We start from the raw sequence: 26,506 nt of genomic DNA on the forward strand, positions 1-26,506 counted from the left end.
CTATACCTCCACCTCCCCTTTAAACTTTTAGCTCTCAATATTATCTGATATCGATATTATCACATATATTTAATTATACATTCTTACTATAGTTTTTACTTGTATTCCAGGATCATAGCTCCCAAGTAAGTAACATCTTCATGAATACTTAATTTGTTTAAGATTTTTTCTGGCCACTTCCCTGCCACTCTACTATTTGATTGAGCTCCTCTTTTCACCTTGTTCCCTTCTCCACTTTCAGTTCACCTATATTCTACCATCTTCTCCACAATGCATCATACTATCTAACAGTCCACTTCTACTTTCTTGACTTCTACATGTACTAGCTATTGAACACAAAATTTTTGATGCTAATAAAATCATATAAGAAAGAAGATATGGTGCTTGTCCTTTGAGTTATGCATGAACTTATTTCAGTTTTTTTTTTCAGTTACACTCATCTGATTGAAAATTTTATCTTTCTTGGGTCAGTATATTTTTGAGGGATACCTAGAGCTATTTCCATGACTGTCTTCTTGTTTTCTTCTTGATTATATGCAATAAAAATCCTTTAGACTCTTTCTTAGTGACAGAAATCTTTTTTTTCTTTTATTGGATATTTTTTCCCAGTTTCCTGGACATAGGCCCCCTATCCCAATAATAGAAATCTTATACCCAGCATTTTAAAACATGTTCTTTTATTCTTTTTCTTTCTTTCTTTTTATTAATCATTTTATTTATTTACATTTCAAATGATACCCCCTTCCTGTTATCTCTCCACAAACTCCCCCCTCCATCCCATCTCTCCTCTTTCCCCTTCCCTTTGCCTCTATGAGGTTGCTTCTCTGCCCATTAACTCTCTCCAGATTCACTGCTCTATCATCCCCCTACACTTGGACATAAAGCCTCCACAGAACCAAGTACCTCCCTTTCCATTGATGTGAGATAAGGACATCCCCTGCTACATATCTGGCTCCTACCATGTATACTCTTTGGTTGGTGGTTTGTTCCCTGTGAGCTATGACTGGTACAGTTAACTGATTTTGTTTTCATTATGGGACTGCAATCCCCTTCAGCTCCTTCAGTCCTTCCCCTAGCTCTTCCATTGGAGTCTCTGGGCTCAGTCCAATGGTTGGCTTGAGTATCTACATCTGTACTGGTTAGGTGCTGGTAGGACCTCTCAGGGAATTGCCATGCCAGGATCCTGTCAAGAAGTGCTTCTTCATGTCTATAGATGGGATGGATTCTTAGGTGGTTGTGGTAGGTCTCTGGATGGCCATTCCTTCAGTCTCTGTTCCATTGTTTGTCCCTGTCTTTTCTTTGAACAGGGACATTTCGGAGTTAAAAATTTTGAGATGTAATGGTTAGAAGTGTATGCATCACTCCTAGACCATCCTGTCTCTTATTAAAAATGTTCATGTGTAAGTGTTCATGAGTTGTATAGGTGTCTCCTTTCCTCAACTGAGAATGTGTGTATATACTAGGGGTGGTCTCTAGAGGTTGTATCTCCCCTTTGTTGGGTGCATCAGCTAAAATCATCCCATTTGGGTCCTGGGAGCCTCTTGCTTCCTTGACATCTGGGACTTTCTCATGGCTACCTACAGCTCCCCATCCCCTACTGCTACATGTTTCTATTCAATTTCCTGATTCTCTGTACATCTCTCCTATCCTTTCCAATACTCGATCCTGCCTCTCCTCTTTCCCTCAACCTCCTCTCTCACTCCCAGGGTCCTCCATTTCACTACCTTCTGTGATTATTTTGTTCCCTGTTCTATGTAGAAATGAAGAATCCACACTCTGATCTTCCTTCTTTTTAAGCTCTATATGGTTTGTGGGTTGTATCATGGGTATTCTGAGCTTTTGGACTAATATCTACTTATCAGTGAATATATATCAAGCGTGTTCCTTTGGTCCTGGGTTATCTCACTCAGCATGATATTTTCTAGTTTCATCCATTTGCCTGTGACTTTCATTGTTTTTAATAGCTGAGTAGTACTTCATTGTGCAAATATACCACATTTTCTGTATCCATTCCTCTGTTGAAGGACATCTGGGTTCTTTCCAGCTTTTGACTATTATAAATAAGGCTGCTATGAAATAGTGGGACATGTGCCTTGTTATATGTTGGAGCATCTTTTGGGTATATACCCTGGAATGATAAGCTGGGTCCATAGGTAATACTATATCCAATTTCCTGAGGAACTGCCATACTGATTTCCAGAGTGGTTGTCCCAGCTTGCAATGCCATGAGAAATGGAGGAATGTTCCTCTTTCTCTACATGCTCAAATGGCACCCTTCACAATAATCACAAATAATATAAAATACCTTGGGGTGACTCTAACCAAGCAAGTGAAAGATCTATATGACAAGAACTTCAAGTCTCTGAAGAAAGAATTTGAAGATCTCAAAAGATGGAAAGATCTTCCCTGCTTATAGTTTGGCAGGATTAATATAGTAAAAGTGGCCATCTTGCTGAAAGCTATGTATAGATTCAATACAATCCCCATCAAAATTTCAACTCAATTCTTCACAGAGATACAAAGAGCAATTGTCATATATGTCTGGAATAACAAAAAAGCCTGGGATAGCGAAAACCCTTCTTAACAATAAAAGAACTTCTGGGGAAATCACCATCCCTGACCTCAAGCTGTACTACAGAGCAACCGTAATAAAAACCAAATGGTATTTTCAAACATTTTCATTCCTTTTAAGAAGTCCATACAATGTATTTTGACATAGCCACTTTCACTTCTCTCATAACCATTTTCTGCAGCCTTCTCTCTCTTTCCCTCTAATTTTAAGCCTTCCTCTCTTTCTTCCCTTTGTATTCAGGTTGCATTGTCCAACTAGCCTTACCATGTTCAGAATTTCAAAGCACCTTATGTTTTCCTAAACCATCATAGCAAAGTAGTGGAATTTTAATTGTGAATTTCATACTCAAGTCTCTTTTCCCACTAGCAGTGACACTAGTGAGTAGCCACCTTAAAACACTTTTTTTTCTGGGCTTCCAGGTCTTATATCCACTAGTTTTTATATCTCTCTAGCAACTGCCTCTTTTTTTTATGAATGACATTCCTCTCTACTTCCCCAAATGAGTAAATATCACTAGCATGGGATATTAGATTTCTTTTTTTTTTCACTAAAACATTATTAATTTGGTAATTCAGCATTAACTTATAAGTATAGGCAAGCTTGGATCTATCTAGCCACCTTTGAACAACAAGATGGACTAAGTAATTTATTTCCTTTCATGGTTTTTCAGGTGGTTGGCTTTAAATTAAGTTTTCCTAATGTTGCAGTCATATAGCAGCAAGAGGAGCAATCATTTGAGGCATGTAGTAGCCAGAGGCATCATTTCCAACATGACTCACTTACATTGTTGCAAAATTGGTACTGATAATGTCTAAAGGTTTTAGTTGATGTCTTTGAGGACCTATCTGACAACAAGTCATTTCTAAGTATGCCTAAGATTCACAAGGCCTTAGGTTCAACCCTTAGCACCCCATAAAACTGAGTATTGCAGCAACATTTATAATTCAAACACTCAAGGTGGTGGATAGGAGATTCCAGAAGGTCAGTGCCTGTTACATGCCATGTTCAAGACCTGCCTGGCCTATCTGAGACCTGAATCAATAATAAAAAAAATGGGGAAAAAAACCTCTCCGTGGTTTATCAACTTGAACACTACAGGATACTTTACTTAGAGAAGAGTGGTAAAAAGAATGGATAATGAATGATGAATAAGTGGTGAATTAAGTGTACACATCCAGCATTAATTAACACAGGTTGGCTTCAAAAATAGGTCACTCCCCTTAACTGCAACAATTGATCCTGTAAAGCCATTTTTCATTTAATGTGAGAATGAGGGAGATACATATATAAGCTTTGGGGGTTTGAATGACTGCGTGACAAACTCTTCACCTCATCTACCACATAAAGAAGAAAAAGAAGCAAGCCGGCATCTATGAGCCAGAAAGTGGATCTCACTGGGCAAAAAAACGTTTTCTTCTGGAGCCTGTAAAACAGTGATGAACAAATTCCTATTGTTTGCCAGTTGCCAGTTTTCAACTCAGGATCCTTAGACTAAGTACCTAGAGTTCATCTCTTCAAGTAAAACTTCAACTAATGTGACACACTGTGCAGTCGGTGACACATTCCTCTCAATGCATTGAGTAGACAGGGGTTGGATATGGGATAACTGCCTTGATCCACCCATTCCAAAAGATAATGAGTAATAGGACACCAGGATAGGTTTCCTTAGGCACTTAGGAAATGCATATGGAAACAAGCTGCCAGCTCTTGCTTAAGACCGAACTTTACTGCTAGGATCTGTTCATTCTCACGCTTCTACCATGTGATTTCCCGATTTCTCCATCACAGTCATCCTTTCTGCTCCGTTATAAAGGTCTCTTACTTATAATTGAATAGTTTTTCAGCCTTTCCTAGCCCATAACAATTTCAAAGTCCATGACCATCCTTTACTTTTCTATTATCTTTTCTACTTCTACTCCAAGCTAGCAGTATTTCTCCAAATACAACTCATTTAAAAGCCTTTTGGGTTTCTTCTAGTTTTTATTAGGGGATTGTACAATTGGGAAAGGTCTCATTGATTGATGAATCTTGTTAGAATAAGCTCGGCTTTGTCATGTACTCCCTGTATGACTGCTAGGAGTGACCAGGTATTTTTAACAGTCCGTTTATTTAATGGAGAGCAATAATCTTCAATGTCTACCTCCAATATTAGTGAACTGTTTTCATGATTTGTACTTTATATGCTTCTAAGGCATTTTATGTTAACTGCTTTCACTTTGGACAATGTTGACCTGATAATGTCTTGGAATTCACTGTTTTCTAGAAACATTTTTTTTATTGTTAGCATTATTTGCTTTCTGGAAATTAGGGACATGGTTTTATTTTGAATAGAGGAAGCCCAGAATAGTTGATTTATTTTATTATCATTATTTTATCTCCTTAGCAAGATGGCTTGCTTCTTTCTCCTTCTTTATGTAGTAGATGTGGGGAAGAGTTTCTCATGCATCTCTTTTGAAGGGTGCTAATCCCATTGGTGGAACTTCTATGAGCATTATCACATGGCCTCCTCAAAGCTTCAGCTCCTAGTTATCACCTTACTGGTGGATTTCAAGGATATGGGATGGCTAAATTATTGTCATTCATCTCATTTTGTTCATAGGTTGTGCAAAGCCAGAAGCCCATCCCTAAAAGACTCTACCTGCAAATATCTCTAGCTAACTGATCCTGCTTCTTAAGTACACTCTGCCTTTTTCACTTCATTGCAGATGACAATGTTGCTAAACCTCACACTACTGCATAATGACAATCTCCCTTTTTTTGCCTCCAAATACCATTTTTTTAAATTTTCATTTTGAGTTCTTTCTCTTTTTTTAAAAAATGTTTTGGTTAGCCATTTGTTTTAGCTAACATCTTTTTCCAGATCCATTGAATTTCACTAACACTTCCTTTGAGATCCATTAAACTTCCTGTTCTGTTTCTTAGATTTAAATGTTTGGACTTCTTAAAGCAGTAACCCATGTCTTACAAAATGGAGGTATGATTTAACTTTCCTTATACTGAATAAATCATTTCAAATTTTAATTGCTTCAAACAAAGAAGTAATCAACATTTTATGCTTTGATGTCTAATAGTACAGAAATGTAACCCAGTGGTCTCTACTTTGTTTGGCAAGGTTATCAGATAAAGACAATGACAGTAGTAATGGGGAAGCTGAGATCGAGCTAAGTGCCATCGTATCAATCAAATCAGCATATCAGATAGCTAGGACGTTGACGAAGGCTATTTTCTAGAGGCCTCCATTTCCCTCTGCCTTAGTCTTTCTACAGTGTTATGTGTTTTCGTGGCCTGGGGAATGACTTCTCCCCACATAACCATTTGGAGATTCTAAGACAAAAGGTATAATCCCTACATTTGTGTTTTTGCTGAAAAATTCATCTACATTCATTTTCAGCCACATTGGTAATGCAGAGTTATGTCTAATGCATTGAAGGAGCAGATATATAAGAACATCTTTGTTAGAAATGCATGCTCATGTATGTTGTCACAGTACTTATACCACCTTAATATAAAATGCCTCTCTAAGTGGATCTTGAATGTCAATATTTTTTCTATATCCAGAGTTATTTATGTAGTTTGCGAAGTTTCAATTTTACAGTTTTACAATTGTGTGTGTGTGTGTACACATGCGCATGCAGGCACACTTTACATTGCTTTGATGTATGCAGTAGAAATCGCAGTTAGATGGTTTAGTTGGATGGGTAAGTTGGATATATTGTCGGCATTTTAGTTTAACTTTTTCAACTTGTAAAGGTTTTATCAGGTTATAATGCCCTAATAAGTCAAGAACAGGTTTATATCTAAATGCTTCAGCAACATCCCTCCTTCATACTTAAAGGTAGACCAACAATATTGTACAGCAAATTTATCATTCTTTGTATTTTTTATTATATATCAAATTTGAACATCATACTCTCAGCTCTTAATGTCAGTAAATGACAACTACATTACTCTAGGTTTTCAAGACTAGGTGATTGAATTTTATTTCATTTGTCCATTTTTCCTCTAACTGTATCAAAATTCTGAAGACATATTTTCATTTAAAGTAAAAAAAAACCTACTACGTTCTCTTTTTATCTAAGCTGTCTATCTGTAATTAGAAACACCATGACTTACCAAGCCATTAGCAGAAATAGGTAGCTCATTAGCTTTTCTTCTCTGTCCTTAAGTCCTATTTTGAAACCCCTTCATGTACTGAATTAATCTGTAAGCTTGGATGGCAATCCATGTGTTTGTTCCTTTCTCTAGTATCTAATAGAATGATATGACATGTGGGAAAGAGAAAAATTAAATTTAGGGTTACAGCAAGCTTAGGTTAAAAAGTATTTGTCTTAGGCGTTTATTGGGTATCAGAACCAAAATTCTTTGTATAGTCTTTCTAAATTTATTTTTATTGAATATTTTATGTATTTGCATTTCAAATGTTATTTCCTTTCTCAGTTTCCCCTCTGGAAACCACCTCTCCCATCCCCCTTCCCCCTGCTTCTATAAGGATGCCCCCCCTTTCACCCACCCACTCTCACCTCAACACCTTGGCATTCCCCTATACTGGGAAAATTGAGCCTTCACAGGATCCAGGGCTTCTCCTCCTATTGATGCCAGACAATGTCATCCTCTGCTACATATGTGGCTAGAGCCAAGGGTCTGTCCATGTTTACTCTTTGGTTGATGGTTTAGTCCCGGGAGCTCTGGGGGACCTGGTTGGTTAATATTGTTCTTCCTATGGGGTTGCAAACCCCTTCAGCTTCTTCAGTCCTTTCTCTAAGTCCTCCCCGAGGGTCCCTGTGCTCACTCCAATGGTTGGTTGTGAGCCTCCAATTCTGTATTTGTCAGGCTCTGGCAGAGTCTCTGAGAAGACACCTATAACATGCTCCTGTCAGCAAGCACTTTTTGTATCAGCAATAGTGTCTGGGTTTGATGTTTGTATATGGGATGAATCCCCAGGTGGGGCAGTCTCTGGATGGCCTTTCCTTCAGTCTCTGCTCCACACTTTGTCTCTGTATTTCCTTTAGAGGGGAGCCCTTCTGGGTTAAGAATTTGGAGATGAGTGGGCGGTTCTATCCCTCAACCAGGGGCCTTGCCTAACTTCTGAATATGGTATCTCCTTTGTTGGGCATTTCAGCTAATCTTATCCCTTTGGATTCTGGGAGTCTCTTGCTTTTCTGGCATCTGGGACTTGCTGGTAGCTATCTCCAGTTCCTGATTTGCCATTGATAAATACCTTGTTCAAATTCCTGACCCTCTGTATATCATCCCAGTCTCCTCCCATACCCGATCCTTGCCCACCTTTTTGCCCTCTCCTTCCTCTCCTTCTCCCAAGTCCTTACTACCCTCTACCTTTTGTGAGTGAGTATTTTGTTCCCCCTTCTAGGAAGGATGGAAGAATACACATTTTGATCTTCCTTCTTCTTGAGCTTCATATGGTTTGTGAATATCTTGGGTATTCCAAGTTTTTGGGCTAATAGCCACTTATCAGTGAATGGATTGTATAGTCTTTTAGATCCCAGAGAAATTTGTTTCCTCACAGTTGTAAATACATTTGGATAAATCTCTTGGGAAATAGGTATTATGGTGTGAAATAGTCATGCTACCTGGCTACACATTATATGAGCCATTCTAGTTGACAGTGTCAGACGGAGTTAAAGACAGAAAACCTATACCATCTAATAGCTATGTGAATATCTACTAGGAATATTCCAGTTTAATCAATCCTCCAGATTTTTCAATTACACCTAAACCCTGTGCAACATAGTGGACTAGTGCAAACAAGTCAATATTTATATGACTGCAGAAAGAATGTGATAATTATTCTACACAATCAAGTTTGGAGGATGAATGTTCCTACCTTAGTATTTAGAGGGAATGAAATTTGGTACCCGGAGTGGGGAGCTAATTTAAATTAATACCTAAAATTATCAGATGTCCACTTTTATCTTTGTCTTTGGTTCAAGGAGATCTTAGGTTTTGTTTCAGAACTATAAAAGAATTAAAATATTGAGACAGGAAGGGAGGTGATATAATTTTGATGCTTAGCGAATTAATTATATTTTAGCATTTTTGGAGAAATTCTGTGAAGAAAGTATTGAATGAAATTAAGACCACTCTTTCCTGTGTCACAGCAAATATACTGTGCATTTTGTTTCTAATATGATGAATACAAAACTTTAATTTGGGCCTAAAAAGGATGAATTCCTTGTACAAAAGGAATGTTTGAGTCACAAAGCAGTAATTTCTTGAGTTGAGTGTTCCTCAGAGTGACTTCCAAGAAGCCAATCGAATAGCAAAGAGGAGTGCACTTAGAGACAGCATTAAGATCACATCCTCATTATGTAACATAATAATGAAAATACCACAAAAAGTTGAGAAGCCAACTATAGTAAACTACAGACACTTCATAGTCTGTAAAGCCTAAGCCCAATATACGAAGAACAGTTTCCGTGGGGAGCCAGGGAATTGACTTTTAGTGCTGGTACATTAATCCTCCTTTGAAACACTTATCATGAATAATTAAAAACACTGATTTGGGAAGGCAGACTATGCTGAAGAAGATTCCAGGAAGAGAAACCGTGAAATAATGATCTCTGTGAGGTAGTATGAAGACGTGCCATTAGAGAAATCATTCTGATCTTAGTTTTTTGTTTTTTTTTTTTTAAACTTAGACTTTCAGAAAAATGAATGAAGCTACCTTCTTCAACAGTCTCTGTAAATCAAGCAATGGATGTGCAAGTAGATCCTGGTTTACAAGGAAGTACACAGTTGACAAGAACAGTTCTCCACCTGGGCCTCAACTGGAGCCGAACTTCATCAAGCATAATGACTACAATAATGCGGAGTGAAAAATAGACCGTGTTTAAATGAGCATACCTTTCGACATGACCACCACAAATCCCTCAAGTAAGAAATTGGAAGACAAGTCTATGAGGCTAGACCTCAACATACACATTATTTCATTTAATATAACACGGAAAACCAAGTAGAGTTTATAAAGTTGCTGTGTGTTTTTTCTTTTATGAGAGGAATGGTGAGTCCCTTCCCCCATCGAGTGTGCTCATTGTCCTAGAGGAAATTCACTAGTGGAAAAGAAATGTGCAATGCCCTCAATACTGGAAGACATTTTTATTATTTATTTACATTTATCAGGAAAACAAAAGAAAAGAAAGCAAAGGTACCAACAACACATCCCGAAATTCTAGATGTATTGGTGCACATATGTAAGGACTCGAGATGAAGATCATGGGCTTGAGGCCTTTCTGGATGGCTCAGTGAAAACTTGTCTTAAATAAAAAAAAGTTAAAGAACAAAAAAGTGAAAAAGAAAAAAAACTGCATTGCTTAGCATTGCCATCATCAGGATTAAGCAATGTTAAAAGGCGAAGAAGTCATGTTGCAGAGGACTGGAAGAAAGAGTTCCTAACAAAGTGAAAGTCAGTTTTCACACCACAGGCGTGTGTGATGCGAGTTTCTTGGTGACTAGAGTCCACTGTCGTTGGGCATCTTGTTTAACGTGCAAGTTTAATGTCAGAAGGTATATTTATGATCTTCAGTGAGAGAAAGGTAAAGAAATTCTATTCTTCCATTTCCCCTGCCCCCTGATATGTCAATACGTTATACTAAAAGAGTGTCTAATTCTACAAGACAAATGACGAAAGGCTGCCATTATGATGAAGGAAAGGACAATTAGAGGTGCCCTCCATTGACTTGGTTGGTCACAGCTGCTTTAAGTAAATTTTCACTATTTGAGACGTCACATGACTTCCTACTGCAAGGCAGCTCTTCATGGGCATTTGCACTAGCCTCCATGCTGTTTTCGGTGACTTTGGAAATGTCCTAACAGAACTTTTTTTCTTGAGCAAAAGCTGGGGATAGATGCCTGTTATGGGAGCTTTTTGCAGCTCATATTCCCCATAGGATGTACAGAGAGAATGTATTTGATAGTGTTATAAGTGACAATCATGGTTATAAAGAAAAACTATCCAAGGAAGTTATTTATTGGTGGTTCAATGCAGAGTACAAAGCTTTCTGAACTGTGGCTTGATGATGTTCTACACAATTATTTTTCTAGTGATCTATACTAGGTTCTGTGTCAATCTCTGCCTTTCCCTTATATATTTCACTTATACATATCATGTAGAATGTGATAATTTTGGTTAAAAAAGGTGTTTTTCATATTCAATTTACTCTTTTGGTAGATACTTTTCCACAAATAAATGGTTTTATGTATTGTTTGACATGCCTAGTGCCTACTGATATCTCAGATTGTCTGGCATCAATAGGAGAAGGCCTCGGTCCTGTGAAGGCTCTTTTCCCCATATAGGGGAATGCCAGGGTGGTGAGGTGGGAGGGGGACCATCCTCATAGAAGCAGGGGAGGGGGTAGAGGAGAGGGGGAACTGGGAAAGGAGATAACATTTGAATTGTAAATACATAAACTATCCAATAAAAAAAAAGAAAAGGAAATCATGAAGAACAAGAATGTCAACTGGCCTTAATTGCAAGCACATAGGAAGAGATTCTACTTCACAGAAGAGAAGTCTGGCATTTGCAGCAGGATGTTTCAGAGCCCTTCGGAAAGCATTTGAGAAAACTAAAGGAAGTTTAAAACTCTATGAAATATAGATGATCCAGAACAATGCTTCCTGGAAGGATAGAGTCAGAAATGTTCTTGATGGCAAATGGAAAAGCCTACTTGAAAGCCTTCAATAGTCACTTTTGCTTTCTCTAGGACGTCCTGAGATCAGTGAGCAGAGGAACAGTAAATGAGCCAAGGTGATGTTTGTAGCTTACAGAGGAAGACTGAACAGAGTCTGGTAAGCACTTCATGCTGTGTAGGAACTGCAACAGGCACTTCAAAGCTGTTTTATTTTTCAAAACAAGCACAACAGAAGCAACACAAACAACGAAGTTCACCGCACTTTTCTCGGTCCCACAATGTAGCTAAACATGGGATGGAAGCCTGATGACTCTGCCTTCACTTTGTGCCGGAATACTGTTTGATTCTTTACAGGCATTATAATCTCTGCTACCCTATTCCTCTTGACTGAAGAAGGTACACAGGATCCTTGTCCTAAACCCACAGTTCTGGAGTTTCAGAAACAGCAAATCCTTGCTTCAAAGATAGCTCACCCTCATAATGAAAGCCATCATGTATGACAGAAAAGCTATATCTTGAAGCAAGTTATCTTGCAGGAAACACACACTAATTTGGTTAGCAAATGAACAATTATGGACTATCTTGAAGGATGTAGGCTGAACCTGACTATGTTACATAGGACATGAGCACATCAGCATCCTGTAGATGAACTGGGTAAGGTTGGCATCACTGGACATGTTTATCTGTTCTGTTTCTCAACCATGGAGTTTACACCAATAATTTTCTTTTAATTGGAATTTTGGGTTAGTTCCTTGAGCCTAGGCTTCAGGCAGTGTGAAAGCTGGGGATTTCACCCTATACCTCTAGTTAAATACTCACTTAAAGGCCAGAGATGGTTGTTTACTTATTGTTCTCTTTGAGTGTTGGAGTTCATCCATCCAATACTATTTTACTGTAGCATGTAAAAATTAAATATTTTTTAATTTATGTTAGTTTCTGAATTGAAAGGCAATTTTCATGTTAAGAAAGCAAATTTCAGCTTCCTAAATAACTCACAGAATATTTTATTACAATTATGCTGTTTTAGTTTTATAATTATTTCCAACTTAAAGCAATAGTTTTTTTTTATTAGATCAAAAATTGTTTCAGTATTAGGAAAATCAACTGATCCATCATGGGAGGTCATGACTTTAACAATGAAAGAAGGTACAGCAAAATAAAATGAGTGTGCCAACATAATTAACTTTGATCTTCAATGGTTTAATAAATTGCTTTGATGTTCTGCAGTTGATGATGTTCTAACATAGGCTTTTAATAATTAAAGGTCAACAATTTTTTTAAAAACATGGATTTTCTGTAGAGAAAATACAGATTTTCTATAGAGAAAAATAAAGAAAACTGCTAGCCTACTCTGTGTGAGTATGTATGTATGTATGTATGTATGTATGTATGTATGTATGTATGTGCTTCTCTGTGTATGTGCAGTCTCTTCTGGGTACATATGAGAAATGTTTCAGAAGTGATCTATCTACTTTCAGTTAGCCAATCTAATCTGACACCTCATCTTACAAGATCCATACTGAGAGGCAAAATGACAAATTTATTATTTATTGGTAGATTTTGATCTTTGGCAGGTCTTATTAATTCTATGTTGATCAAATGAATAAATGCCCCTCCCACCAAAAACACAGCCATAATTCGTTTTTATGTTGTATTTCAGAGAAGGCAGACTAACTGTATTAACTATAGCTTAAGAGTCTAGTTGTTTAGTCTTGCTCTTTGAATGATTATGCTGTAAAAATAGAAAGCCTCATTAAAAGTAAAACTGAAAAAAATCCGCATTATTCTCTTGGCAATAGTCAATTACAATTGGACAATGTGATTTTTGCTTAGGCAAGCTCTCAAAATACAATATCAACAATCAAAGTAACTCTAAATCCCTGAACAACAAGGGAATTTGACAGAATAAATTTTTTTTATTATTTTACTATGTTAAAGAATTATTTTGTTAGTAACTTTAGAGGTTTAAGAAAATCGCAGTATTTTTTATTTATTTTTGTTAGTTAATTGTACCTATCCCTTTCATTGTTCCCTTAGCTTGGGATGGCATCATAAGTGTTAGTCCAGGTTTTTAACGTGTAAAACATAGAGATCCAAGAAACGAATCTGCTAGTCCTTGCACTTTACCTAAATGAAGTCCATATGGATCTGGAGATGCTCTCTGCTACGCATAAATTCTCTGAAGCTAACATACATGAAAAAGTGTATAATGCAACCAATTCCCTGTCTTTACCTCCCACCATTTTACTATTGCGTCAAATATTCAAAACATACCATTTAGGTAGACTTCAAATAAAGAGTGAACTTGATAAAAGCACAGGAAACAAGGGTCCTTTAAACACATGTTTACTGCAAAATTCTATAAAAATATGGCACAAGTTCACTTTGATGGGAGAAGATGAAGACTTGCTGTTCCACATATCATAGGGAGATATATTCATAAGAAAATGTTCTGCATGGAAACTATGGTTATGCTCAAGTGAAAACCTTTCTAATACATTCTATTTATATTGTACTTACCAGTGTCCTTAACTCAGTTTCACTTGAATGTTAGTACCTTTCAGAAGGTTCCTACGGGTACTGTAAAGTAGAAAAGGACGCCCACACATAAACAGTGGAGTCGTTTAAATGAAACTTTTCAAAGAGAGTGGCTTGTGGAGTGAATGACATACAACCTTCTACTGAACTGCTTATTTGCAAGGTATTTTACCTCCTCGGTATGAATAGCTGTTGAAGGTTGTAAGAAAAGTGTTCATATGGGGAGACAAAACAATATTCCCCCTGTGATATGCATGACATCAACAAGGTTAGCTACAAAACAATGGAGTTGTTTTGAAAAGTATGTTGTATGGATTGAATGTATAATCAGATACATTGTAATAAATGTCTTTAAATCTATTTTTAAAGCTCACAGAAAAAATTAAAGTGATTCCAGAATTCTTTTTAACAGACTTTAGCATGTGTTAATGCTATTATTTTAAATCTTGAAAAAAAAATCCCAGTTGCTTATTACATGAATGACAGAATATGACCCCTATCTGGAGTATCTTCTTAGGGAGAAAACAATAGATTTGTCAAAAATAATTTCATATGTAGTTCGAAGAGCTTTATTCACCAACATGTTAAATTTTACTTCTCTTTTAATTGTTAGTGTAATCAAGGCTCTTTAAATAACACATAAAATAAAATCATAGGAAGAGGGCAACAGAAAAGAAAAAACAGCACTTTGCAACTTCAAGAGGAATATTTTATCAATACATTAGTCAAGACATCCTTGGGAATTTATAGGCATGATCTCCACAGCATTATGTAAAAGGCTTTGTTTTATGGGTCAAAGGAAAATACTGAAATAGAAGACAATGCACAAAGTGAACAGCTGTAATAGGAACAATGATTTAAGATGTGTTTGTAGAAAACAAACACTCAAGAATAAATTAGATTTCTTTCTTTTCCCAGAGACTATGATTAGGTTCATCATGGCCTTATAGGGAAGCAATAACCACCGGAGATAATTACTTCAAATGATATATCAGAAAAAAACACATTATTAGATGCTGGAGGCCATGCATTTGTGTTCTTGGCATACCTATATGGTGACAAACTACATCTAAGTTTATGTAAGTTTATATAAGTTCTTGATTGTTCTGGAGGAAGAGACAACACCAGTAGGAATCATTCAGTGGAATCAGTGCTCCAGGAACTTGCCCTGATGCTTCTAGTACTTGGTCATCCATTATGTCCCTCTTAGGAAAAATACTTTTAGTTTCTCTGTTACAGTTGAAGTTTAAATAACTTGGAAACTTGCCTAGTTATAGTTTTCAGCACCCCAGCCAGAACAAGAATAATATTATAAGCCTGCCTCAGATTTGAATTCTGATATTCTTAATTTACATGCAGAAAACCTGAGTTTCCAAGACAAATTTTTATAGCATTGTATTTTCATCTTACAAGAACATTGTAATATTATGGATAAAATGAAGTTGGGACTGCTAGCTCAGTTGGGGGAGTTCTTGTCTACAATGCATGAAGCTTTGTAGGGGATGAATTTTCATCATCATGGAAAGCCAAGTATGGCAGTGTAAGCCTATAATCTTAGGCCCTTGGGAGATAGAGGCTGGAGATTTAAAAATTCAAAGTTACACAGTGAGTTCAAGGGTAGCCTGGGATACATGGGCCCCTCAAAAGAGTAAAAAAGGATTATCGTCAATGTAATGAAAAACAAGCACAACAAATAGACAATCTGAAATTCTATTTTTATATTCGTGAAAGAGGTGATTGCTTTGAGTTGAAGCTTACATTTCAAATGTCAAAGGGATACATTTCTCACGTATATTACCTGCTAGTAGAACAAGGAAGGAAGAAGCCAGAGGCTTCTGTACCAAGAACTTTGTCAAGGTCTCAGCTGTATACATTCACTCAGAACAAAGTGCATATTGACAGTTGTTTGGGCAATTGGTGACTCTGGTGTCATTTACCTACATTAAACCTTCTGCCTCATAGAAGAACAGACCTTAATTAGATGGTTTCTGACTGTTTACTGAGCCAGGTGTCAAGATCGTCCAGTGCTTTAGTGCTTTGAAAAGCTGATTCCGCCCACTCGCCCACCCCCCCAAGATGCTTCAAGAAGAGTCCAGGGAAACGAGCTAGTTATAGAAATAGAGACTGGGAATGCAAAGAAAAGGATACTGTTTGAAGGTGGTTCAATACCAGAAAACTATTGTAAGGGAACCCATCTCTCCTTTAGGAACTGTACAGATGTTAAACACAGTTGAATATTTTGTAAATATGTTAAAAATTACCATTAATGTTCATTATGAGTTAGCTATTGTAACCTGATTATCATTTTCTAGGAAATAAGCAGATACTGATGAATTTAACAATTCATTAATTGGCATCTGTTGGCCTCTTCTTTGATGCTCAGACTGCCTCAAGCAAAATTCCCATCACATAAATAGTCACACTATGCTTATGGCAACATCAGACATGTTTGAGCCCCAACCCTGTGGATACCTTAGGAAAAATTTTACAACAATTGCAGTTAATTGTATCAGCTTCAAAAGGCTAATGTCCAGCTGGATTTATTTCAATTTATAATGGACATTTTGCTTTAGCAAACTATGGTGAAACTTGCCAATATTTTTATATTAATTTTTTCACAATATGGAATTTGTTTTAAACTCATTCATTCATTCATTCATTCATTTATTCGTTTTACATCCCGATTGTTACCCGCTTCCAGTCTCCACCTCCCATGATAACTCCCCCATTTTCCCTCCTTTTCTCTTCTGAGAGAGTAGGGGGCTCTCCTGGGTATGTCTACCCTGGGACATCAAATCTTTGCAGGGTTAGGTGCTTCTTCTCTCACTAAGACAATGAATCCCAGTTAGGTGAAGGAATTCCAGACAGGCAATAGCTTTAGGGACAGCCCCTCCTCTAGTTGTTAGGGGAATGAAGACTGCTGCACATCTGCTACATATATATGTGCTGGTGTCCTCTGTCCAGCTCGCGTATGCTCTTTGGTTGGTGGCTCAATCTCTGAGAGCCCACAAAGGTCCAGGTTAGTTGACTCTGTTGCTCTTTCTGTGGAATTCCTATCCCCTACAAGGCCTTTAATCCTTCCCCCAACTCTTCAAATAGAGTCCCAGAGCTCCATCGAATGTTTGGCTGTGGGTCTCTGCATCATTTTTTAGTCAACTACTGGGTGGAGTTTCTCAGAGGACAGTTATGCTAATTACATTTGTACTGCTTTGATAAAAATACTATGGCAGTTACTTTGAATTCTAACTCAAGAGGGAAGGAAACTCCATAATGATGAAGGGGGCATAGAAGCAGGGGGGCGAAGCAGGAATCTATGAGATCCTATTTCCATCCATATATGGAAGCAGAGAGGAAACTCCTAAAATCTACATGAAGTGATATGCTTCTTTATTCAAATCACCATACACTTCCTATTAGGCCAGAAGGGGCGACCTTCTCCTGGTGGTGTAGTGGGAGGAGTTCTTTGCCTGTTAGTAGTTCTGTGAAAGAAGGAAGCACAAGCCTTCATTTATATGAAACCTTTATTTTGACTGTCACAAATGCTTCTCTCTGGCTGCATAAGTAGACTGGCCAGCTTGGTCAATAAAGAGAAGACATTTTGGCTAAGTGCTACTTCTTCTAGTTTTCGAATTAGATTCAATAAAGGTTGAAGTGTTGTCTTGCCTTCTTTTAGTAGAGTGTTGACGTGGTAAAAGGACAGACATAGCAGCTGAGAGGGTGGAATAGCACCCGCCACACTGAGCAGCAGAAATGGTGGGACAGCAAGTGAGGAGGCAGAATTGAGCAGCATATAGCTGGAGGCACAGAAGTAGCAGAGTGACTGGCTGTATAGACAGATGAAGAAAGAACAGAGCGAAGGACTGGTGATACATGGCATTAGAAGCATTAGCAGACGCAGAAGAGGAAGCGGAAGCAGCAGCAGCAGCAGCAGCAATGAAAATGTAGTGGTTTCTGACTCCAAACCTGTAGCAGCTGTGACGGTAGCCATAGCAACAACAGGTAGCTGTACTGCTTGAGGCTTAGGAGAAACAGGGGGAAGTGGGGAAGTGATAGTTTTGAGAAGACAGTTGAGTCTGAAGAAGCATAGAAGGATATAAAGAACCAGAGAAGGAAAGCTGGAGGCTCCTGTGGTTGGAAGCATGCCGGAGATTTGTCAATTTATAGAGGCAAAATTTCTGTGGGTCCAGGCCCAGGAGCTATAACACTGTTTAGGGTCAACAGCTAGAGAATCTGGATACTAAGGCCTAGCAGCAAGCTACAATACCACCTGCTTCCAGGGGCAGCTGAGGAAACCCAACTTTGTACATCTACACAAGAACTGCAATACTGGCAGAACCAACGGTCCCAGTTGCTTGTACATACGTAAGAACTGTAACACTGGCAGAGCTTTGTGAAGTCTTCATAAAGTGTCTAAGTCTACAGGACAACACTTGCTGCTTCCACCAACACACGCACTGCTGCCAGATATGGAAGGATGCAAATGTCAAATACCAGTACTTAAAGCCTACTTTCTATCCCCGGCAAAACAAAAAACCCCAACTGGCTCATTTGTAGCATTATGACAAGTTTTCTTAAATACTACAAAGATTAAGAATTGGCAGGAGAATTAAATTTGATTTAAATTTAATATCATAAAACAGCACTTAAAAATTAGAAAGAGTAATTGTAGTCTGCAAGAGGCAGGAGGACCAAGTGTTCAAGTCTATCTGAGGATGCATGTTTAAAAAATCCTCCAAATACTTTTCTGCCTGGTCCTTTCTGCTGGGACAGACTGCTAGGTAGTCTGCTCCCTGGAAGAGGCTATATCTGCAGACATACCAGAGGAACCCCTGCATTCAGAACATTTGACATCATATCCTGAAGTATACCAGAAGAACCACTATTCTCAAAACATTTCATAACACATCCTGAGGCATCCCAGGAGTACTATTGCACCCAGGGCATCTGACACCACAACTGGAGACATGCCAGGAGATCCACTGCACCCAGGACACCACAGCTTGAAGGCATCCCAGGAGTTCCTCTGTATATAGGGCAACTGGGCAATTGACACTGCAGTCTGAAGACCTCCCAGGGGCTCTGAGCCATGCAGGGCAACCGACCCAAAAGACTGAAAACCTCCCTGGAGTGTGGCTGCACACAAGGAAACAGAAACCACAGTCCTTTTCTCCCCTGCCCCAGTCTTCTCTCCAGGGAACAGCTTCTCACATGACAACAGTGTGACTGCTCCCCTGAAGTCCCAACAGTCTGAAGGCCTCTGAGGAGATTTAGTACAGCTAAGGCAACAAATCAGCAGCTTCTTTGCCCCTCTGAAACCCTCCAGTTGGAAGGCCCCACAGGAGGTCTGCTAGAGCCAGGGCCACAGGCCTACCAGGAGACCTGTTGTAACCCAGGGAAAAAAGAGGCAGAGAGTCACCCAGACCAGCCAACACTAGAGGTAACCATATGGCAATAGGCAAATGCAAGACCATAAGCAACAGAAGCCAATATATGTGGGTATCATCAGAACCCAGTTCTCCCACCACAGCAAGCCCTGACTATACCAACAGGAAAGTCAGGAAGCTGACCTAAAATCCTATCTCATGAAGATAATAGAGTTCTTTAATGTGGTTATAAACAATCCAATAAAAGAAATACAGGAAAACACAGGTAAACAGGTAAAACCTTTAAAGAGAAAAAAATAAATCCCTTGAAGAAATAGAAGAAAACACAATCAAAGAGGTGGAATTGCATAAAGTGGAAGAATAAAGAAAACAAAAATGGAGGCACCAGGGAATGAAAAACTTAGGAAAGAGGTCAGGAGTTACAGATGTAAGTATCACCAACAGAATAAAAGAGATAGAAGGAAGAGTCTCAGGTGTAGAAGATAAGGTAGAAGAGATTAATACAATAGTCAAAGAAAATTCAAAACATAAAAATTCCTAACTCAAAACATCCAGGAAATTCAGGACATAATGAAAAGAACAAATCAAAGAATAATTGGAATAGAAGAGAATGAGGATTCCCAGCTCAAAGGACCTGGGAACAAAATCATAGAAAAAATTCCCCAACCTAAAGAAAAAGATGGCCATAATGGCACAAGAATCCTACAGACCACCAAATAAATAGGACCAGAAAAGAAAATATTCTCATCATATAATAGTCAAAACACTAAACCCACAGAAATAGAAAGAATATTAAAAGCTGCAAAGGAAAAGGGCCAAGTGACATACAAAGGCGGCCTATCAGAATTAGACCAGACTTCTTAACAGAGACTATGGACGCAGAAGAACCTGGTCAGAGGTCATGTAGATTCTAAAAAACACATATGCTTGCCCAAAATATTGCAGAACAAAACCAAATTCAAACTGTATCTATCTACCAATCTAGCCCTACAGAGAATCCTAGAAGGAAAACTCCAATACCAGTAAGATACCTCTGCCAAAGAAAAGACAAGATATTAAACATTTCACAACAAAGCCAAAAGGAGAAAACCACAAGTACGTAAAGCTACCTACAGAAGCAAATATAACAGAAATCAACAGTCATCTGTCTTTAATATCTCTCAATATTAATGGACTCAACTCACCTATAAAAAGACATAAACCAACAGATTAGATTCACAAACAAGATCCAGCACTTTGTTGAATACAAGAAACACACCTTATTAAAAAACAGATACTATCTCAGAGTAAAAGAATAGAAAAAGATCTACCAATAAAATGGTCCCAAGAAACAAGCTGGAGTTGCCATCCTCATATCTCATAAAATAGACTTTCAACCAAAAGTTATCAAGTGTAATGAGAATGGACACTTCTTATTTATCCAAGGGAAAATCCACCAAGAGAAAGTCTCAATTCTGAACATCAATGCCCCAAATGCAGGGGCACCTACTTTCATAGTAAAGCTCAAAACACACACTGAACTCCACACAATAATAATGGGAGACTTCATCACCCCACTCTTACCAATGGACAGGTCATTGAAACTGAAACTAAACAGAGACACAGTGAAACTAATACAGGTTATGAACCAAATGGATTTAACAGATCTCTACAGAACATTTCATCCTAAAACAAAAGAATACACCTTCTTTTCAGCACCTCAAGGTACCTTCTCCAAAAATGACCATATCATAGGTCACAAAACAACTCTTAACTGATACAAGAAGATTGAGATAATCCCATGCACCCTATCAGACCACTATGGTCTAAAGCTGACTTCAATAACAGCAAAAGAAACAGAAAACCACATACAGGTGGAAACTGAACAACTCTCTACTCAATGATAATTTGGTCACAGAAGAAATAAAGAAAGAAATTAAAGACTTCCTAGAATTTAATGAAAATATTGACACATCATATCCAAACCTATGGGAGACAATGCAAGCAGTGCTAAGAGGGAAATTCATAACTCTAAGTACACTGGAAAGGACATGGAGAGATCCTACACTAGCAACTTAACAGCACACCTGAGAGCTCTAACAACAAGAAGCAAACTCACACAAGAGGAGTCGAAGGAAGAAAATAGTCAACCAAATAGAAACAAAGAGAACAATAAAAAGAATCAGCAAAACCAAAAGCTGATTCTTTGAGAGAATCAACAAGATAGATAAACCCCTAGTCAAACTAACTAAAGGGAGCAGAGACAGTATTCAAATTTACACACTTAGAAATGAAATGGGAGACATAAGAGAAACAGAGAAAATTTAAAAAAAATCATCAGATTCTACTACAAAAGCCCATACTGAACAAAACTGAAAAGTCTAAAGGAAATAGACCTTTTCTAGACAGATACCACATACCAAAGATAAATCAAGAGCAGGTAAACTTTCTAAACAGACACATATCCCATAAAAAAATAGAAGTCATTAAAAACCTCCCAACCAAAAAAGGGAAAAAAAAGTCCAGGGCCAGATAGATGGATTTAGTTCAGAATTCTCCCAGACCTTCAGGAAAGACCTGATGCACCATATAAACATAATACACCATATAAACAATATTCCTCAAAGTATTCCATAAAATAGAAACAGAAGGAACACTACCTAATTCAATCTATGAAGCCACAATTACTCTGATAATTGACCCTACCAAGGACCCTTGGACCCTACCAAAAAAGAGAACTTCAGACCAATCTTGCTTATGAATATTGATGCAAAAATACTCAATAAGATTCTTGCAAACCAAATCCAAGAACATATAAAAACCGTCATTCACCATGATTAAGTAGGCTTCATGCTAGGGATGCAAGGTTGGTTCAATATATCAAAATCCCTTAACATAATACACCATATAAACAAACTCAAAGAAAGAATCACATGATAATCCTCTTAGATGCAGAAAAAGTATTTGACAAAATACAACACCCATTCATGTTAAAATTTTTGAGAGATCAAGAATTCAAGGCCCAACCTAAACGTAATAAAAGCAATTTACTGCAAATCAACAGCCAATATCAAATTAAATGGATACTTGAAGCAATCACACTAAAATCTGGGACAAGACAAGGATGCCCACTCTGCCCATATCTATTCAATATAGTACTAGAAGTGCTAGCTCGAACAATAAAATAGCAAAGAGAGATCAAGGGGATACAGATTGGCGAAGAAGAATTAAAGGCATTGCTATTTGCAGATGATATGATAGTATACATAAGCGACCCCAAAAATTCTACCAGAAAACTTCTCCAGCTGATAAACAACTTCAGCAAAATGGCTGGATATAAAATTAACTCAAACCAATCAGTAGCCTTCCTTTATATAAATGATAAACAGGTTGACAAAGGGATTAGGGAAACAATTCCCTTCACAATAGTCACAGATAATAAAAAATGTCTTGAATAACTCTAAACAAACAAGTGAAAGACCTTTATGATAAGAACTTCAAGTGTCTCAAGAAAGAAATCGAAGAAGATCTCAGAAAATAGAGAGATCCTCAATGCTCATGAACTGGCAGAATGAACATAGCAAAAATGGCCACCCTACCAATTGCAATGTACAGATTCAATGCAATCCCCATCAATGTTCCAACATAATATTCAAAGACATGGAAGAGCAATTCTCAAATTCATCTGGAGAGGAAAAATAATCCCAGAATAGCAAAAATAATTCTTTTTTTTTTTTTGGTTCTTTTTTTTCGGAGCTGGGGACCGAACCCAGGGCCTTGCGCTTCCTAGGTAGCAAAAATAATTCTTAACAATAAAAGAACGTCTGGGGCAATCACCATTCCTGACCTCAAGCTCTACTACAGAGCAATAGTGATAAAAATTGCATTGTATTGTTATGGAGACAGATAAATTGATCAATGGAATAGAATTGAAGACCCAGAAATAAAAGCACACACTTATGCACACTTGATTATTGACAAAGAAACCAAAAATATACATTGAAAAAAAGAAGCATGAAAATAGACCCATATTTGCCACCATGCACCAAGCTCAAGTGGATCAAGCACCTCAACGTAAAAGCAGACACACTGAATCTAATGGAAGAGAAAGTGGAAAAGAGCCTTGAACTCTTTGGCATAGGCAGAAATTTCCTAAACAGAACTCCAATGGCTCATGCTCTAATATCAAGAATTGATAAATGGAACCTCATGAAACAAAAATTTCTTTAAGGCAAAGGACATAGTCAATAAGACAAATCAGCCTCCTAAAGATTGGGAAAGAATCATCACTAACCCCAAATCTGATAGAGCGCTAATATCCAAAATATATTAAGAACTCAAGAAGCTTACAAGCAAAAAACCAAATAATCCAATCAAAAAATGGCATATCGAATTAAACTGAGAATTCACAATAGAGGAATCTCGAAAGGCTGAGAAGCACCTAAAGAAATGTTCAAAGTCCTTAGTGATCAGAGAAATGGAAATCAAAACGACCCTGAGATTCCATTGTATGCCAGTCAGAATAACTAAGATCAAAACCTCAGGTGACAGCACATGTTGGCGAGGATGTGGAGAATGAGGGATACTCCTTCATTGCTGGTAGGATGGCAAACTGGTTCAACCACTCTGGAAATCAATTTGGACATTCCTCAGAAAAATGGAAATAGACCTACCTAAAGATCCAGAAATACCACTCTTGGGAATATACCTCCAAGATGCCCCACCATGCCACAGGGGCACATGTTCCATGATGTCATAGTAGCCTTATTTGTGATAGCCAGAAGCTAGAAACAACCCAGATGTCCCAGGACAGATGAACGGATACAGAAGATGTGGTTCATTTACACAATAGAATACTACCCATCTATGAAGAACGAGGACACCCTGAGTTTGGCAGGCAAAGGATGGAGCTAGAAATGTCATCCTGAGTGAGGTGACTGACACCCAAAAGGACATGCGTGGCATGTTCTCATCACTAAGTGGATATTAGCCAAAAAAAAAAGTACAGGATACCCAAGATCAGGTCACAGAACTCAAACAGATCAACAAACTGAAAGGCCTAAGTGAAGACCCTCAGTTCCACTTGGAAGGGAGAAAAAAGCAATCACAAGTGGTGTGGGAGGGACAGAAGAGGGAAAGGGGATGAGGGTGAGGAAAGAAGGAAACATGATCTGGTATTGGGTGGGGAAAAAGTACTGAAGCCATGAGGGCCAGCAGAAAGAATGGAAACAGGAGACCTGGGGAGGAAGTAGGTTGGGAAGACCCTCTAGAATGTACCAGGGACCTTTGAAGTGAGAGACTTTCAGCAATCAAAGGCAGGGGACCCTAGATGAGAGGCCCTACAGTGGGGAGAGAAAACTAATTGAATCCAACTCCAGCAGGAGTCAGGGCATCAAGTGAGGGATGGGGTTGCTATTCCACAACCAGAGCTCTGACACATAATTGTTACTGTCTGAAAGGAATGTAGGGATGGAAATTGAGAAGAGCCTGAGGAAAAAAAGGTCTAGTGACAGGCCCAAAATGGGTTCCAGCTCAAGGGGATACTCCAAGACCTGTCACCATGGAGCTATGGTTCACAAAAAGGGACCTACCATGACTGCTCTCCAATGACCCAAACAAGCAGCTTGAAAGAGTCAGATGCAGATATGTGCATCCAACCAATGAACAGAAGCTGCTGAGCCCTCTGGTTGAATTAGGGAAAAGCTGGTGGAAGCTAAAGAGGAGAGTGACCCTGTGGGAGGACCAGTAGTCTTAATTAACCTGGACCCCTGAGACTTCTTAGACACCGGATCACCAATCAGGCCGCATACACCAGCTGAGATAATGACTCCAACACATATACAATAGAGGACTCCAGGGTCTGGATTTAATCTCAGAGAATATGCACCTAATTTTCAAGAGACTTGAGGCCCCAGGAAGTTTAGAAGTCTGGTGGTGTGGGAACATCCTTGTGGAAATGGGGTGAGGGGGAGTGTGGGGTTGGGAGGAGGTATAGGACATACATATATGTCAGGGGATGGACTGGGAGGGGAATAAAATCTGGAATGTAAAAATAAATAAATAATAAAAGAAAATCCTCCAATTAGGAAGAAACAGAAATCCAAACAAACGAAACAAAAGAAAATGTCAGAAACAGGTTTTCTCATGAATTTTCATACTTAATTCTCACATATCTCTGAATGTCAGATATTGTTTCTCACAGGTAACAATGAGACTTGAATGTAGATCTATAAGCTCCCTCTATCTGGGAGGCTGAATTAAAAGGTTGCTTGAAACCAGGAATTCAGTACTCTCATGGGTGGTAGAGTGAAACCCTATCCAAAAATAACAAAATAAAATTCATAGGAAGATACTATATAATAAAATATACTAATAGATTTTTATACACACTCAAAAACCAAGACAGTATCTATAGAGTTTACATATTTAACTGCAAATGCTTCCTCCTACTAGGATCACTGTTCAGAGCTTGTTTTATCATTCGGACCATAGGCTAGTAGAAGAAACATCACATTTCACAACAGAAACTCAAAGTAATAAATTTATAAAGTACTGATAAATTATTTTTACTTTAGACAAATTATATTATTTTAATTAAGGTAGTAAACTAAAGCAAAATCATTAAGAAACTATGGAGAAAACAGATATTTTATTTTAAACTACACACTGCGTCCAATTGTTTTATGATCTTTCAAGTGAAATGAAGAATTATTTCCAGTGACTAAATGAAAACCAAAGTTTGTACTTTTATTTGTCTCTTCGGATTCTGTTTAAAAACTAATGTTCAAGTAGTACTCATTAATAATGCTGATCATTGAACTACTCATTCATTAATTCTTTTCCTCAACTACTTGCTATTTGTAAAATTCTAGAAAATTTACTCTATATTGATTCTTAGTGATATAAACCACAACAAGGTCAGGGTCTTAGTCTACTTTGTGTTCCTATAACAAAACATCAGGAATTGTAGAACTCATAAAGAACAGTTTCTTTACCTCGTAGGGGCACCGATATTTGCTTGGCTTTGGCGGGGGCTTCAGGGCAAATAGGAACAGATTGGCACAACTACATGTAGGGTTGTTAAAGTAGGCGGAAGATGGTTCAGCTAGGGTGAGAGTTCACATTCTCTCAAAAGAACCCATTCGTTTGGGAGTTCTTCTAAGACTTGGCACAATCTCTCAAGCAAGGCCAATCCACTAGCAGGGGTAGAGTTTTCATGGTTTAACTATCTTGTAATACCACTCATTAGTGATGCTGCCACCTCCCCACTGTAGCACTCTGGTACAAACCTCCCACATATAAGCCTATGGAGATGCCTTCAAGCTTACCCATTCTTTAAATGTGCCTTCACTTTTAAAGTATATTGAGTTTACAAATTGTAAAGTGCA

Source organism: Rattus norvegicus, chromosome 11 (assembly GCF_021556685.1).
Source record: "Rattus norvegicus strain SHRSP/BbbUtx chromosome 11, alternate assembly SHRSP_T2T, whole genome shotgun sequence".
NCBI lineage: Eukaryota > Metazoa > Chordata > Mammalia > Rodentia > Muridae > Rattus > Rattus norvegicus.